Source organism: Triturus cristatus, chromosome 8 (genome assembly GCF_964204655.1).
Source record: "Triturus cristatus chromosome 8, aTriCri1.1, whole genome shotgun sequence".
Lineage (NCBI taxonomy): Eukaryota > Metazoa > Chordata > Amphibia > Caudata > Salamandridae > Triturus > Triturus cristatus.
Window position 1 is genome coordinate 56,763,321 of NC_140591.1, and position 18,240 is coordinate 56,781,560.

The 18,240-nt window shown below is 37.6% G+C and overlaps 2 non-coding genes across 2 annotated transcripts; both read left to right on the forward strand.

The window, feature by feature from the left end:
- The first annotated feature begins 5,022 nt into the window (after nt 1-5,022).
- On the forward strand, nt 5,023-5,095 carry TRNAF-GAA (transfer RNA phenylalanine (anticodon GAA)). Its single transcript has one exon. It is a non-coding gene; the product is annotated as a tRNA-Phe (tRNA).
- Nucleotides 5,096-11,420: 6,325 nt separating this feature from the next.
- TRNAF-GAA (transfer RNA phenylalanine (anticodon GAA)) lies at nt 11,421-11,493 on the forward strand. The gene has a single exon. It is a non-coding gene; the product is annotated as a tRNA-Phe (tRNA).
- The last annotated feature ends 6,747 nt before the right edge of the window (nt 11,494-18,240 follow it).

Genomic DNA, 18,240 nt, shown 5'->3' on the forward strand with positions numbered 1-18,240 from the left:
TTCCACCTCTCTTGTATTCAACTTTACCTGCTTTATTTGCCAATTCTTCCTTTAATTGAAAGTAAAGCTTTGCCTGCATCAGCCTCGAGTTCCCCTTATACAAAACTGTTAGTAGTCAGATGACCTAGTTTGCCTACCCTCGCCATATAGGTCTGTGTGTCTGAGTATAAGTCCATTCATAGTTTACAAACATCTTCTAACTAACTTGGCTCCTAAAAAGGAAATTCACCCATCAGACCAATTTAGCTGCTGAATAATATTGGACAATATAACACATAACTGCACATGCAGATAGAATGACCAGGGTCTGCATTTATCTTTAACAATTATCAAAAATACAACAGAAAGCCAAAATGGCCAGCTGGATGAAATAGCTCAGTTGGTAGAGTGTTAGATTGAAAATCTAAAAGTCCCTTGTTCAATGCTGGGTTTCGGAAAAGTCTGAGAGGTTTCTTGCTTCTCACAAAATATTTCTTGGTATCAGCTCAAGTTTTTCTTTCTTTATTTATCAAAATATTTGATCAACTGATCGACAACATGATCAATTCAACATAGAATTGTCTTTCTGTCCTCCTTCTAAATTTGCTTCCACCTCTCTTGCATTCAGCTTCGACTACAAATGTTTCCTATTTCATGCTTTTTTGTAAAGTAAACTCTTGTCTGCATCAGCTTCCACTTCTCCTTGAACACAGATTTCAGTATTCAGATGACATAGCTTACCTACTCAGGCCAAATACCTCTGTGTAATATGGTGCTAGTCCATTCAGAGTAAAAAAAAAAGCTACCTAACCTGGATCCGAAAAATGCTATTTACCTATTGCACCCGTTAACTGATGAATGATACAGGACATCTTAAAACATAGCTCTAGCATGAGGTTGAGCATCTATTTTCTTGGGAAGTTTAAAAGAAAGGATGAAGACCCAAACTACCAGCAGGCCGAAATAGCTCAGTTGGGAGAGCGTTAGACTGAAGTTCTAAAGGTCCCTGGTTCAATCCTGGGTTTTGGCACAATTTCAACTTCAGCTTTTCATGTCACAAAAGCTGTTTGGAGTTAAATCAATGCTCTTCTTTATCAAAACCTTTCATCAATCTGATCAACAACACAATCAATTCAACATTTTATTTACTTTCTGTCTTCCTTTCAAACTTGCTTCCACCTCTCTTATATTCAACTATGCCTCATTTATTTGCAACTTCTTGCTTTATTTTTAAGTAAAGCTTTGCCTGCATCAGCCTCCAATTCCCCTTATACAAAACTGTCAGTAGTCAGATGACATAGCTTGTACACCCTGGCCATATAGGTCTGTGTTTCAGAGTATAAGTCAATTCAGAGTTTAGAAAAAAAATTCTACCTACCTTGTCCCTTAAAAAGGATATTCACTCATCAGACCAAGTTACCTGCTGAATGATACTGGACACTTTAACACATAACTATAAACGAAAATAGAATAACCAGGTTCTGTATGTATCGTCTACAATTATTAATAATACATCAGGAGGCCACAGGGACTTGTTGGCTGAAATATCTCAGTTGGGAGATCGTTAGACTGAAGAGCTTAAGGTACCTGATTCAATCCTGACTTTCAGCACAGTGCGAGGGGATCCTACATTCTTGCAAAATATTTCTTGAAATCAGCTCTATTTTTTTTTTCTTTATTTCTCAAAATATTTTATCAACTGATCAACAACATGATAACTTCAACAAAAAGTTGCCTTTCTGTCCTCCTTCTAAACTTGCTTCCACCTCTCTTGCCATCAGCTTTGATGACGAATTTATCCCATTTTATGCTTTTTTCAAAGTAAACTCTTGTCTGCATCAGCTTTCACTTCTCCTTGAACAAAGTTGTCAGTATTGAGATGACATAGCTTACCTACTCAGGCGACATACGTCTGTGTAATACAGTGCTGGTCCACTCAGAGTTTTAAAAGAAAAACGACCTAACATTTATCCCAAAAACGCTACTCACCCATTTCACCAGTTAGCTGCTGAACAATGCAGGACACATTAAAACACAGCTCTAACCTCAGATTGAAAATCCAGGTTCTGCATCTCTGTTCTGGGATTGTTCAAAAAAAGAGGCTAAATAGTATAGCTGCTGGCAGGCCGAAATAGCTCAGTTGGGAGAGCATTAGACTGAAGATCTAAAGGTCCCTGGTTCGATCCCGGCTTTCGGCACATTTTGAACTTCTGCTTTGCATGCCACAAAGACTATTTTGAGTCAACTCATATTGACTTTGTTTATAATGATCAAAACCTTTTATCAAGATAATCGACAATACAATTAATTCAACATATTATTTACTTTCTGTCTTTCTTTCAAACTTGCTTCCACCTCTCTTGTATTCAACTTTGCCTCCTTTATTTCCCAATTCTTCCTTTAATTGAAAGTAAAGCTTTGCCTGCATCAGCCTCCAGTTCCCCTTATACAAAACTGTTAGTAGTCAGATGACCTAGCTTGCCGACCCTCGCCATATAGGTCTGTGTTTCTGAGTATAAGTCCATTCATAGTTTACAAACATCATCTAACTAACTTGGCTCCTAAAAAGGAAATTCACCCATCAGACCAATTTAGCTACTGAATAATACTGGACAATTTAACACATAACTGCACATGCAGATAGAGTGACCAGGTTCTGCATTTATCTTTAACAATTATAAAAAATACAACAGAAAGCCGAAATTGCCAGCTGGATGAAATAGCTCAGTTGGGAGAGCAGTAGACTGAAGATCTAAAGGTCCCTGGTTCAATCCCGGGTTTAGGCTCATTTTGAACTTCTGCTTTGCATGCCACAAATGCTATTTGGAGTCAACTCATATTGACGTTGTTTATAATGATCAAAACCTTTTATCAAGCTGATCGATAAGACAACCATTTCAACATATTTTTTACATTCTGTCTTTCTGTCAAACTTGCTTCCACCTCTCTTGTATTCAACTTTACCTGCTTTATTTGCCAATTCTTCTTTTAATTGAAAGTAAAGCTTTGCCTGCATCAGCCTCGAGTTCCCCTTATACAAAACTGTTAGTAGTCAGATGACCTAGTTTGCCTACCCTCGCCATATAGGTCTGTGTGTCTGAGTATAAGTCCATTCATAGTTTACAAACATCTTCTAACTAACTTGCCTCCTAAAAAGGAAATTCACCTATCAGACCAATTTAGCTGCTGAATAATATTGGACAATTTAACACATAACTGCACATGCAGATAGAATGACCAGGGTCTGCATTTATCTTTAACAATTATCAAAAATACAACAGAAAGCCAAAATGGCCAGCTGGATGAAATAGCTCAGTTGGGAGAGTGTTAGATTGAAAATCTAAAAGTCCCTTGTTCAATGCTGGGTTTCGGAAAAGTCTGAGAGGTTTCTTGCTTCTCACAAAATATTTCTTGGTATCAGCTCAAGTTTTTCTTTCTTTATTTATCAAAATATTTGATCAACTGATCGACAACATGATCAATTCAACATAGAATTGTCTTTCTGTCCTCCTTCTAAATTTGCTTCCACCTCTTTTGCATTCAGCTTCGACTACAAATGTTTCCTATTTCATGCTTTTTTGTAAAGTAAACTCTTGTCTGCATCAGCTTCCACTTCTCCTTGAACACAGATTTCAGTATTCAGATGACATAGCTTACCTACTCAGGCCAAATACCTCTGTGTAATATGGTGCTAGTCCATTCAGAGTAAAAAACAAAAGCTACCTAACCTGGATCCGAAAAATGCTATTTACCTATTGCACCCGTTAACTGATGAATGATACAGGACATCTTAAAACATAGCTCTAGCATGAGGTTGAGCATCTATTTTCTTGGGCAGTTTAAAAGAAAGGATGAAGACCCAAACTACCAGCAGGCTGAAATAGCTCAGTTGGGAGAGCGTTAGACTGAAGATCCAAAGGTCCCTGGTTCAATCCCGGGTTTCGGCACAATTTCAACTTCTGCTTTTCATGTCACAAAAGCTGTTTGGAGTTAAATCAACGCTCTTCTTTATCAAAACCTTTTATCAATCTGATCAACAACACAATCAATTCAACATATTATTTACTTTCTGTCTTCCTTTCAAACTTGCTTCCACCTCTCTTGTATTCAACTATGCCTCATTTATTTGCAACTTCTTGCTTTATTTTAAAGTAAAGCTTTGCCTGCATCAGCCTCCAATTCCCCTTATACCAAACTATCAGTAGCCAGATGACATAGCTTGCACACCCTGGCCATATAGGTCTGTGTTTCAGAGTATAAGTCAATTCAGAGTTTAGAAAAAAAAATTCTATCTACCTTGTCCCCTAAAAAGGATATTCACTCATCAGACCAAGTTACCTGCTGAATGATACTGGACACTTTAACACATAACTATAAACGAAAATAGAATGACCAGGTTCTGTATGTATCGTCTACAATTATTAATAATACATCAGGAGGCCTCAGGGACTTGTTGGCTGAAATATCTCAGTTGGGAGATCGTTAGACTGAAGAGCTTAAGGTACCTGATTCAATCCTGACTTTCAGCACAGTGCGAGGGGATCCTACATTCTTGCAAAATATTTCTTGAAATCAGCTCTAGTTTTTTTTTCTTTATTTCTCAAAATATTTTATCAACTGATCAACAACATGATAACTTCAACAAAAAGTTGTCTTTCTGTCCTCCTTCTAAACTTGCTTCCACCTCTCTTGCCATCAGCTTTGATGACGAATTTATCCCATTTTATACTTTTTTCAAAGTAAACTCTTGTCCGCATCAGCTTTCACTTCTCCTTGAACAAAGTTGTCAGTATTGAGATGACATAGCTTACCTACTCAGGCGACATACGTCTGTGTAATACAGTGCTGGTCCACTCAGAGTTTTAAAAGAAAAACGACCTAACATTTATCCCAAAAACGCTACTCACCCATTTCACCAGTTAGCTGCTGAACAATGCAGGACACATTAAAACACAGCTCTAACCTCAGATTGAAAATCCAGGTTCTGCATCTCTGTTCTGGGATTGTTCAAAAAAAGAGGCTGAATACCATAACTGCTGGCAGGCCGAAATAGCTCAGTTGGGAGAGCGTTAGACTGAAGATCTAAAGGTCCCTGGTTCGATCCCGGGTTTCGGCACATTTTGAACTTCTGCTTTGCATGCCACAAAGACTATTTTGAGTCAACTCATATTGACTTTGTTTATAATGATCAAAACCTTTTATCAAGATAATTGACAATACAATTAATTCAACATATTATTTACTTTCTGTCTTTCTTTCAAACTTGCTTCCACCTCTCTTGTATTCAACTTTGCCTCCTTTATTTCCCAATTCTTCCTTTAATTGAAAGTAAAGCTTTGCCTGCAAAAGCCTCCAGTTCCCCTTATACAAAACTGTTAGTAGTCAGATGACCTAGTTTGCCTACCCTCGCCATATAGGTCTGTGTGTCTGAGTATAAGTCCATTCATAGTTTACAAACATCTTCTAACTAACTTGGCTCCTAAAAAGGAAATTCACCCATCAGACCAATTTAGCTGCTGAATAATATTGGACAATTTAACACATAACTGCACATGCAGATAGAATGACCAGGGTCTGCATTTATCTTTAACAATTATCAAAAATACAACAGAAAGCCAAAATGGCCAGCTGGATGAAATAGCTCAGTTGGGAGAGTGTTAGATTGAAAATCTAAAAGTCCCTTGTTCAATGCTGGGTTTCGGAAAAGTCTGAGAGGTTTCTTGCTTCTCACAAAATATTTCTTGGTATCAGCTCAAGTTTTTCTTTCTTTATTTATCAAAATATTTGATCAACTGATCGACAACATGATCAATTCAACATAGAATTGTCTTTCTGTCCTCCTTCTAAATTTGCTTCCACCTCTATTGCATTCAGCTTCGACTACAAATGTTTCCTATTTCATGCTTTTTTGTAAAGTAAACTCTTGTCTGCATCAGCTTCCACTTCTCCTTGAACACAGATTTCAGTATTCAGATGACATAGCTTACCTACTCAGGCCAAATACCTCTGTGTAATATGGTGCTAGTCCATTCAGAGTAAAAAAAAAAGCTACCTAACCTGGATCCGAAAAATGCTATTTACCTATTGCACCCGTTAACTGATGAATGATACAGGACATCTTAAAACATAGCTCTAGCATGAGGTTGAGCATCTATTTTCTTGGGAAGTTTAAAAGAAAGGATGAAGACCCAAACTACCAGCAGGCCGAAATAGCTCAGTTGGGAGATCGTTATACTGAAGATCTAAAGGTCCCTGGTTCAATCCCAGGTTTCGGCACAATTTCAACTTCTGCTTTTCGTGTCACAAAAGCTGTTTGGAGTTAAATCAACGCTCTTCTTTATCAAAACCTTTTATCAATCTGATCAACAACACAATCAATTCAACATATTATTTACTTTCTGTCTTCCTTTCAAACTTGCTTCCACCTCTCTTGTATTCAACTATGCCTCATTTATTTGCAACTTCTTGCTTTATTTTAAAGTAAAGCTTTGCCTGCATCAGCCTCCAATTCCCCTTATACAAAACTGTCAGTAGTCAGATGACATAGCTTGTACACCCTGGCCATATAGGTCTGTGTTTCAGAGTATAAGTCAATTCAGAGTTTAGAAAAAAAAATTCTACCTACCTTGTCCCCTAAAAAGGATATTCACTCATCAGACCAAGTTACCTGCTGAATGATACTGGACACTTTAACACATAACTATAAACGAAAATAGAATGACCAGGTTCTGTATGTATCGTCTACAATTATTAATAATACATCAGGAGGCCACAGGGACTTGTTGGCTGAAATATCTCAGTTGGGAGATCTTACACTGAAGAGATTAAGGTCCCTGGTTCAATCCTGGGTTTCGGCACAGTGCGAGGGGCTCCTACATTCTTGCAAAATATTTCTTGAAATCAGCTCTAGTTTTTTTTTTCTTTATTTGTCAAAATATTTTATCAACTGATCAACAACATGATAACTTCAACAAAAAGTTGTCTTTCTGTCCTCCTTCTAAACTTGCTTCCACCTCTCTTGCTATCAGCTTTGATGACGAATTTATCCTTTTTTATACTTTTTTCAAAGTAAACTCTTGTCTGCATCAACTTTCACTTCTCCTTAAACAAAGTTGTCAGTATTGAGATGACCCAGCTTACCTACTCAGGCGACATACGTCTGTGTAATACAGTGCTGGTCCACTCAGAGTTTTAAAAGAAAAACGACCTAACATTTATCCCAAAAACGCTACTCACCCATTTCACCAGTTAGCTGCTGAACAATGCAGGACACATTAAAACACAGCTCTAACCTCAGATTGAAAATCCAGGTTCTGCATCTCTGTTCTGGGATTGTTCAAAAAAAGAGGCTGAATACTATAGCTGCTGGCAGGCCGAAATAGCTCAGTTGGGAGAGCGTTAGACTGAAGATCTAAAGGTCCCTGGTTCGATCCTGGGTTTCGGCACATTTTGAACTTCTGCTTTGCATGCCACAAAGACTATTTTGAGTCAACTCATATTGACTTTGTTTATAATGATCAAAACCTTTTATCAAGATAATCGACAATACAATTAATTCAACATATTATTTACTTTCTGTCTTTCTTTCAAACTTGCTTCCACCTCTCTTGTATTCAACTTTGCCTCCTTTATTTCCCAATTCTTCCTTTAATTGAAAGTAAAGCTTTGCCTGCATCAGCCTCCAGTTCCCCTTATACAAAACTGTTAGTAGTCAGATGACCTAGCTTGCCGACCCTCGCCATATAGGTCTGTGTTTCTGAGCATAAGTCCATTCATAGTTTACAAACATCATCTAACTAACTTGGCTCCTAAAAAGGAAATTCACCCATCAGACCAATTTAGCTACTGAATAATACTGGAAAATTTAACACATAACTGCACATGCAGATAGAGTGACCAGGTTCTGCATTTATCTTTAACAATTATAAAAAATACAACAGAAAGCCAAAATTGCCAGCTGGATGAAATAGCTTAGTTGGGAGAGCAGTAGACTGAAGATCTAAAGGTCCCTGGTTCAATCCCGGGTTTAGGCACATTTTGAACTTCTGCTTTGCATGCCACAAATGCTATTTGGAGTCAACTCATATTGACGTTGTTTATAATGATCAAAACCTTTTATCAAGCTGATCGATAAGACAACCATTTCAACATATTTTTTACATTCTGTCTTTCTGTCAAACTTGCTTCCACCTCTCTTGTATTCAACTTTACCTGCTTTATTTGCCAATTCTTCCTTTAATTGAAAGTAAAGCTTTGCCTGCATCAGCCTCGAGTTCCCCTTATACAAAACTGTTAGTAGTCAGATGACCTAGTTTGCCTACCCTCGCCATATAGGTCTGTGTGTCTGAGTATAAGTCCATTCATAGTTTACAAACATCTTCTAACTAACTTGGCTCCTAAAAAGGAAATTCACCCATCAGACCAATTTAGCTGCTGAATAATATTGGACAATTTAACACATAACTGCACATGCAGATAGAATGACCAGGGTCTGCATTTATCTTTAACAATTATCAAAAATACAACAGAAAGCCAAAATGGCCAGCTGGATGAAATAGCTCAGTTGGGAGAGTGTTAGATTGAAAATCTAAAAGTCCCTTGTTCAATGCTGGGTTTCGGAAAAGTCTGAGAGGTTTCTTACTTCTCACAAAATATTTCTTGGTATCAGCTCAAGTTTTTCTTTCTTTATTTATCAAAATATTTGATCAACTGATCGACAACATGATCAATTCAACATAGAATTGTCTTTCTGTCCTCCTTCTAAATTTGCTTCCACCTCTCTTGCATTCAGCTTCGACTACAAATGTTTCCTATTTCATGCTTTTTTGTAAAGTAAACTCTTGTCTGCATCAGCTTCCACTTCTCCTTGAACACAGATTTCAGTATTCAGATGACATAGCTTACCTACTCAGGCCAAATACCTCTGTGTAATATGGTGCTAGTCCATTCAGAGTAAAAAAAAAAGCTACCTAACCTGGATCCGAAAAATGCTATTTACCTATTGCACCCGTTAACTGATGAATGATACAGGACATCGTAAAACATAGCTCTAGCATGAGGTTGAGCATCTATTTTCTTGGGAAGTTTAAAAGAAAGGATGAAGACCCAAACTACCAGCAGGCCGAAATAGCTCAGTTGGGAGAGCGTTAGACTGAAGATCTAAAGGTCCCTGTTTCAATCCCAGGTTTCGGCACAATTTCAACTTCTGCTTTTCATGTCACAAAAGCTGTTTGGAGTTAAATCAACGCTCTTCTTTATCAAAACCTTTTATCAATCTGATCAACAACACAATCAATTCAACATATTATTTACTTTCTGTCTTCCTTTCAAACTTGCTTCCACCTCTCTTGTATTCAACTATGCCTCATTTATTTGCAACTTCTTGCTTTATTTTAAAGTAAAGCTTTGCCTGCATCAGCCCCCAATTCCCCTTATACAAAACTGTCAGTAGTCAGATGACATAGCTTGTACACCCTGGCCATATAGGTCTGTGTTTCAGAGTATAAGTCAATTCAGAGTTTAGAAAAAAAAATTCTACCTACCTTGTCCCCTAAAAAGGATATTCACTCATCAGACCAAGTTACCTGCTGAATGATACTGGACACTTTAACACATAACTATAACCGAATATAGAATGACCAGGTTCTGTATGTATCGTCTACAATTAATATTAATACATCAGGAGGCCACAGGGACTTGTTGGCTGAAATATTTCAGTTGGGAGATCGTTAGACTGAAGAGCTTAAGGTACCTGATTCAATCCTGACTTTCAGAACAGTGCGAGGGGATCCTACATTCTTGCAAAATATTTCTTGAAATCAGCTCTAGTTTTTTTTTCTTTATTTCTCAAAATATTTTATCAACTGATCAACAACATGATGACTTCAACAAAAAGTTGTCTTTCTGTCCTCCTTCTAAACTTGCTTCCACCTCTCTTGCCATCAGCTTTGATGACGAATTTATCCCATTTTATACTTTTTTCAAAGTAAACTCTTGTCTGCATCAGCTTCCACTTCTCCTTGAACACAGATTTCAGTATTCAGATGGCATAGCTTACCTACTCAGGCCAAATACCTCTGTGTAATATGGTGCTAGTCCATTCAGAGTAAAAAAAAAAGCTACCTAACCTGGATCTGAAAAATGCTATTTACCTATTGCACCCGTTAACTGATGAATGATACAGGACATCTTAAAACATAGCTCTAGCATGAGGTTGAGCATCTATTTTCTTGGGAAGTTTAAAAGAAAGGATGAAGACCCAGACTACCAGCAGGCCGAAATAGCTCACTTGGGAGAGCGTTAGACTGAAGATCTAAAGGTCCCTGGTTCAATCCTGGGTTTTGGTCCAATTTCAACTTCTGCTTTTCATGTCACAAAAGCTGTTTGGAGTTAAATCAATGCTCTTCTTTATCAAAACCTTTCATCAATCTGATCAACAACACAATCAATTCAACATATTATTTACTTTCTGTCCTCCTTTCAAACTTGCTTCCACCTCTCTTGTATTCAACTATGCCTCATTTATTTGCAACTTCTTGCTTTATTTTAAAGTAAAGCTTTGCCTGCATCAGCCTCCAATTCCCCTTATACAAAACTGTCAGTGGTCAGATGACATAGCTTGTACACCCTGGCCATATAGGTCTGTGTTTCAGAGTATAAGTCAATTCAGAGTTTAGAAAAAAAATTCTACCTACCTTGTCCCCTAAAAAGGATATTCACTCATCAGACCAAGTTACCTGCTGAATGATACTGGACACTTTAACACATAACTATAAACGAAAATAGAATGACCAGGTTCTGTATGTATCGTCTACAATTATTAATAATACATCAGGAGGCCACAGGGACTTGTTGGCTGAAATATCTCAGTTGGGAGATCGTTAGACTGAAGAGCTTAAGGTACCTGATTCAATCCTGACTTTCAGCACAGTGCGAGGGGATCCTACATTCTTGCAAAATATTTCTTGAAATCAGCTCTAGTTTTTTTTTCTTTATTTCTCAAAATATTTTATCAACTGATCAACAACATGATGACTTCAACAAAAAGTTGTCTTTCTGTCCTCCTTCTAAACTTGCTTCCACCTCTCTTGCCATCAGCTTTGATGACGAATTTATCCCATTTTATACTTTTTTCAAAGTAAACTCTTGTCTGCATCAGCTTTCACTTCTCCTTGAACAAAGTTGTCAGTATTGAGATGACATAGCTTACCTACTCAGGCGACATACGTCTGTGTAATACAGTGCTGGTCCACTCAGAGTTTTAAAAGAAAAACGACCTAACATTTATCCCAAAAACGCTACTCACCCATTTCACCAGTTAGCTGCTGAACAATGCAGGACACATTAAAACACTTCTCTAACCTCAGATTGAAAATCCAGGTTCTGCATCTCTGTTCTGGGATTGTTCAAAAAAAGAGGCTGAATACTATAGCTGCTGGCAGGCCGAAATAGCTCAGTTGGGAGAGCGTTAGACTGAAGATCTAAAGGTCCCTGGTTCGATCCCGGGTTTCGGCACATTTTGAACTTCTGCTTTGCATGCCACAAAGACTATTTTGATTCAACTCATATTGACTTTGTTTATAATGATCAAACCTTTTATCAAGATAATCGACAATACAATTAATTCAACATATTATTTACTTTCTGTCTTTCTTTCAAACTTGCTTCCACCTCTCTTGTATTCAACTTTGCCTCATTTATTTCCCAATTCTTCCTTTAATTGAAAGTAAAGCTTTGCCTGCATCAGCCTCCAGTTCCCCTTATACAAAACTGTTAGTAGTCAGATGACCTAGCTTGCCGACCCTCGCCATATAGGTCTGTGTTTCTGAGTATAAGTCCATTCATAGTTTACAAACATCATCTAACTAACTTGGCTCCTAAAAAGGAAATTTACCCATCAGACCAATTTAGCTACTGAATAATACTGGACAATTTAACACATAACTGCACATGCAGATAGAGTGACCAGGTTCTGCATTTATCTTTAACAATTATAAAAAATACAACAGAAAGCCAAAATTGCCAGCTGGATGAAATAGCTCAGTTGGGAGAGCAGTAGACTGAAGATCTAAAGGTCCCTGGTTCAATCCCGGGTTTAGGCACATTTTGAACTTCTGCTTTGCATGCCACAAATGCTATTTGGAGTCAACTCATATTGACGTTGTTTATAATGATCAAAACCTTTTATCAAGCTGATCGATAAGACAACCATTTCAACATATTTTTTACATTCTGTCTTTCTGTCAAACTTGCTTCCACCTCTCTTGTATTCAACTTTACCTGCTTTATTTGCCAATTCTTCCTTTAATTGAAAGTAAAGCTTTGCCTGCATCAGCCTCGAGTTCCCCTTATACAAAACTGTTAGTAGTCAGATGACCTAGTTTGCCTACCCTCGCCATATAGGTCTGTGTGTCTGAGTATAAGTCCATTCATAGTTTACAAACATCTTCTAACTAACTTGGCTCCTAAAAAGGAAATTCACCCATCAGACCAATTTAGCTGCTGAATAATATTGGACAATTTAACACATAACTGCACATGCAGATAGAATGACCAGGGTCTGCATTTATCTTTAACAATTATCAAAAATACAACAGAAAGCCAAAATGGCCAGCTGGATGAAATAGCTCAGTTGGGAGAGTGTTAGATTGAAAATCTAAAAGTCCCTTGTTCAATGCTGGGTTTCGGAAAAGTCTGAGAGGTTTCTTGCTTCTCACAAAATATTTCTTGGTATCAGCTCAAGTTTTTCTTTCTTTAGTTATCAAAATATTTGATCAACTGATCGACAACATGATCAATTCAACATAGAATTGTCTTTCTGTCCTCCTTCTAAATTTGCTTCCACCTCTCTTGCATTCAGCTTCGACTTCAAATGTTTCCTATTTCATGCTTTTTTGTAAAGTAAACTCTTGCCTGCATCAGCTTCCACTTCTCCTTGAACACAGATTTCAGTATTCAGATGACATAGCTTACCTACTCAGGCCAAATACCTCTGTGTAATATGGTGCTAGTCCATTCAGAGTAAAAAAAAAAGCTACCTAACCTGGATCCGAAAAATGCTATTTACCTATTGCACCCGTTAACTGATGAATGATACAGGACATCTTAAAACATAGCTCTAGCATGAGGTTGAGCATCTATTTTCTTGGGAAGTTTAAAAGAAAGTATGAAGACCCAAACTAACAGCAGGCCGAAATAGCTCATTTGGGAGAGCGTTAGACTGAAGATCTAAAGGTCCCTGGTTCAATCCCGGGTTTCGGCACAATTTCAACTTCTGCTTTTCATGTCACAAAAGCTGTTTGGAGTTAAATCAACGCTCTTCTTTATCAAAACCTTTTATCAATCTGATCAACAACACAATCAATTCAACATATTATTTACTTTCTGTCTTCCTTTCAAACTTGCTTCCACCTCTCTTGTATTCAACTATGCCTCATTTATTTGCAACTTCTTGCTTTATTTTAAAGTAAAGCTTTGCCTGCATCAGCCTCCAATTCCCCTTATACAAAACTGTCAGTAGTCAGATGACATAGCTTGTACACCCTGGCCATATAGGTCTGTGTTTCAGAGTATAAGTCAATTCAGAGTTTAGAAAAAAAAAATCTACCTACCTTGTCCCCTAAAAAGGATATTAACTCATCGGACCAAGTTACCTGCTGAATGATACTGGACACTTTAACACATAACTATAACCGAATATAGAATGACCAGGTTCTGTATGTATCATCTACAATTATTAATAATACATCAGGAGGCCACAGGGACTTGTTGTCTGAAATATCTCAGTTGGGCGATCATTAGACTGAAGAGATTAAGGTCCCTGGTTTAATCCCGGGTTTCGGCACAGTGCGAGGGGATCCTACATTCTTGCAAAATATTTCTTGAAATCAGCTCTAGTTTTTTTTTCTTTATTTGTCAAAATATTTTATCAACTGATCAACAACATGATAACTTCAACAAAAAGTTGTCTTAATGTCCTCCTTCTAAACTTGCTTCCACCTCTCTTGCCATCAGCTTTGATGACGAATTTATCCTTTTTTATACTTTTTTCAAAGTAAACTCTTGTCTGCATCAGCTTTCACTTCTCCTTAAACAAAGTTGTCAGTATTGAGATGACATAGCTTACCTACTCAGGAGACATACGTCTGTGTAATACAGTGCTGGTCCACTCAGAGTTTTAAAAGAAAAACGACCTAACATTTATCCCAAAAACGCTACTCACCCATTTCACCAGTTAGCTGCTGAACAATGCAGGACACATTAAAACACAGCTCCCACCTCAGATTGAAAATCCAGGTTCTGCATCTCTGTTCTGGGATTGTTCAAAAAAAGAGGCTGAATGCTATAGCTGCTGGCAGGCCGAAATAGCTCAGTTGGGAGAGCGTTAGACTGAAGATCTAAAGGTCCCTGGTTCGATCCTGGGTTTCGGCACATTTTGAACTTCTGCTTTGCATGCCACAAAGACTATTTTGAGTCAACTCATATTGACTTTGTTTATAATGATCAAAACCTTTTATCAAGATAATCGACAATACAATTAATTCAACATATTATTTACTTTCTGTCTTTCTTTCAAACTTGCTTCCACCTCTCTTGTATTCAACTTTGCCTCCTTTATTTCCCAATTCTTCCTTTAATTGAAAGTAAAGCTTTGCCTGCATCAGCCTCCAGTTCCCCTTATACAAAACTGTTAGTAGTCAGATGACCTAGCTTGCCGACCCTCGCCATATAGGTCTGTGTTTCTGAGTATAAGTCTATTCATAGTTTACAAACATCATCTAACTAACTTGGCTCCTAAAAAGGAAATTCACCCATCAGACCAATTTAGCTACTGAATAATACTGGACAATTTAACACATAACTGCACATGCAGATAGAGTGACCAGGTTCTGCATTTATCTTTAACAATTATAAAAAATACAACAGAAAGCCGAAATTGCCAGCTGGATGAAATAGCTCAGTTGGGAGAGCAGTAGACTGAAGATCTAAAGGTCCCTGGTTCAATTCCGGGTTTAGGCACATTTTGAACTTCTGCTTTGCATGCCACAAATGCTATTTGGAGTCAACTCATATTGACGTTGTTTATAATGATCAAAACCTTTTATCAAGCTATTCGATAAGACAACCATTTCAACATATTTTTTACATTCTGTCTTTCTGTCAAACTTGCTTCCACCTCTCTTGTATTCAACTTTACCTGCTTTATTTGCCAATTCTTCCTTTAATTGAAAGTAAAGCTTTGCCTGCATCAGCCTCGAGTTCCCCTTATACAAAACTGTTAGTAGTCAGATGACCTAGTTTGCCTACCCTCGCCATATAGGTCTGTGTGTCTGAGTATAAGTCCATTCATAGTTTACAAACATCTTCTAACTAACTTGGCTCCTAAAAAGGAAATTCACCCATCAGACCAATTTAGCTGCTGAATAATATTGGACAATATAACACATAACTGCACATGCAGATAGAATGACCAGGGTCTGCATTTATCTTTAACAATTATCAAAAATACAACAGAAAGCCAAAATGGCCAGCTGGATGAAATAGCTCAGTTGGTAGAGTGTTAGATTGAAAATCTAAAAGTCCCTTGTTCAATGCTGGGTTTCGGAAAAGTCTGAGAGGTTTCTTGCTTCTCACAAAATATTTCTTGGTATCAGCTCAAGTTTTTCTTTCTTTATTTATCAAAATATTTGATCAACTGATCGACAACATGATCAATTCAACATAGAATTGTCTTTCTGTCCTCCTTCTAAATTTGCTTCCACCTCTCTTGCATTCAGCTTCGACTACAAATGTTTCCTATTTCATGCTTTTTTGTAAAGTAAACTCTTGTCTGCATCAGCTTCCACTTCTCCTTGAACACAGATTTCAGTATTCAGATGACATAGCTTACCTACTCAGGCCAAATACCTCTGTGTAATATGGTGCTAGTCCATTCAGAGTAAAAAAAAAAGCTACCTAACCTGGATCCGAAAAATGCTATTTACCTATTGCACCCGTTAACTGATGAATGATACAGGACATCTTAAAACATAGCTCTAGCATGAGGTTGAGCATCTATTTTCTTGGGAAGTTTAAAAGAAAGGATGAAGACCCAAACTACCAGCAGGCCGAAATAGCTCAGTTGGGAGAGCGTTAGACTGAAGTTCTAAAGGTCCCTGGTTCAATCCTGGGTTTTGGCACAATTTCAACTTCTGCTTTTCATGTCACAAAAGCTGTTTGGAGTTAAATCAATGCTCTTCTTTATCAAAACCTTTCATCAATCTGATCAACAACACAATCAATTCAACATTTTATTTACTTTCTGTCTTCCTTTCAAACTTGCTTCCACCTCTCTTATATTCAACTATGCCTCATTTATTTGCAACTTCTTGCTTTATTTTAAAGTAAAGCTTTGCCTGCATCAGCCTCCAATTCCCCTTATACAAAACTGTCAGTAGTCAGATGACATAGCTTGTACACCCTGGCCATATAGGTCTGTGTTTCAGAGTATAAGTCAATTCAGAGTTTAGAAAAAAAATTCTACCTACCTTGTCCCCTAAAAAGGATATTCACTCATCAGACCAAGTTACCTGCTGAATGATACTGGACACTTTAACACATAACTATAAACGAAAATAGAATAACCAGGTTCTGTATGTATCGTCTACAATTATTAATAATACATCAGGAGGCCACAGGGACTTGTTGGCTGAAATATCTCAGTTGGGAGATCGTTAGACTGAAGAGCTTAAGGTACCTGATTCAATCCTGACTTTCAGCACAGTGCGAGGGGATCCTACATTCTTGCAAAATATTTCTTGAAATCAGCTCTAGTTTTTTTTCTTTATTTCTCAAAATATTTTATCAACTGATCAACAACATGATAACTTCAACAAAAAGTTGTCTTTCTGTCCTCCTTCTAAACTTGCTTCCACCTCTCTTGCCATCAGCTTTGATGACGAATTTATCCCATTTTATGCTTTTTTCAAAGTAAACTCTTGTCTGCATCAGCTTTCACTTCTCCTTGAACAAAGTTGTCAGTATTGAGATGACATAGCTTACCTACTCAGGCGACATACGTCTGTGTAATACAGTGCTGGTCCACTCAGAGTTTTAAAAGAAAAACGACCTAACATTTATCCCAAAAACGCTACTCACCCATTTCACCAGTTAGCTGCTGAACAATGCAGGACACATTAAAACACAGCTCTAACCTCAGATTGAAAATCCAGGTTCTGCATCTCTGTTCTGGGATTGTTCAAAAAAAGAGGCTAAATAGTATAGCTGCTGGCAGGCCGAAATAGCTCAGTTGGGAGAGCATTAGACTGAAGATCTAAAGGTCCCTGGTTCGATCCCGGCTTTCGGCACATTTTGAACTTCTGCTTTGCATGCCACAAAGACTATTTTGAGTCAACTCATATTGACTTTGTTTATAATGATCAAAACCTTTTATCAAGATAATCGACAATACAATTAATTCAACATATTATTTACTTTCTGTCTTTCTTTCAAACTTGCTTCCACCTCTCTTGTATTCAACTTTGCCTCCTTTATTTCCCAATTCTTCCTTTAATTGAAAGTAATGCTTTGCCTGCATCAGCCTCCAGTTCCCCTTATACAAAACTGTTAGTAGTCAGATGACCTAGCTTGCCGACCCTCGCCATATAGGTCTGTGTTTCTGAGTATAAGTCCATTCATAGTTTACAAACATCATCTAACTAACTTGGCTCCTAAAAAGGAAATTCACCCATCAGACCAATTTAGCTACTGAATAATACTGGACAATTTAACACATAACTGCACATGCAGATAGAGTGACCAGGTTCTGCATTTATCTTTAACAATTATAAAAAATACAACAGAAAGCCGAAATTGCCAGCTGGATGAAATAGCTCAGTTGGGAGAGCAGTAGACTGAAGATCTAAAGGTCCCTGGTTCAATCCCGGGTTTAGGCTCATTTTGAACTTCTGCTTTGCATGCCACAAATGCTATTTGGAGTCAACTCATATTGACGTTGTTTATAATGATCAAAACCTTTTATCAAGCTGATCGATAAGACAACCATTTCAACATATTTTTTACATTCTGTCTTTCTGTCAAACTTGCTTCCACCTCTCTTGTATTCAACTTTACCTGCTTTATTTGCCAATTCTTCTTTTAATTGAAAGTAAAGCTTTGCCTGCATCAGCCTCGAGTTCCCCTTATACAAAACTGTTAGTAGTCAGATGACCTAGTTTGCCTACCCTCGCCATATAGGTCTGTGTGTCTGAGTATAAGTCCATT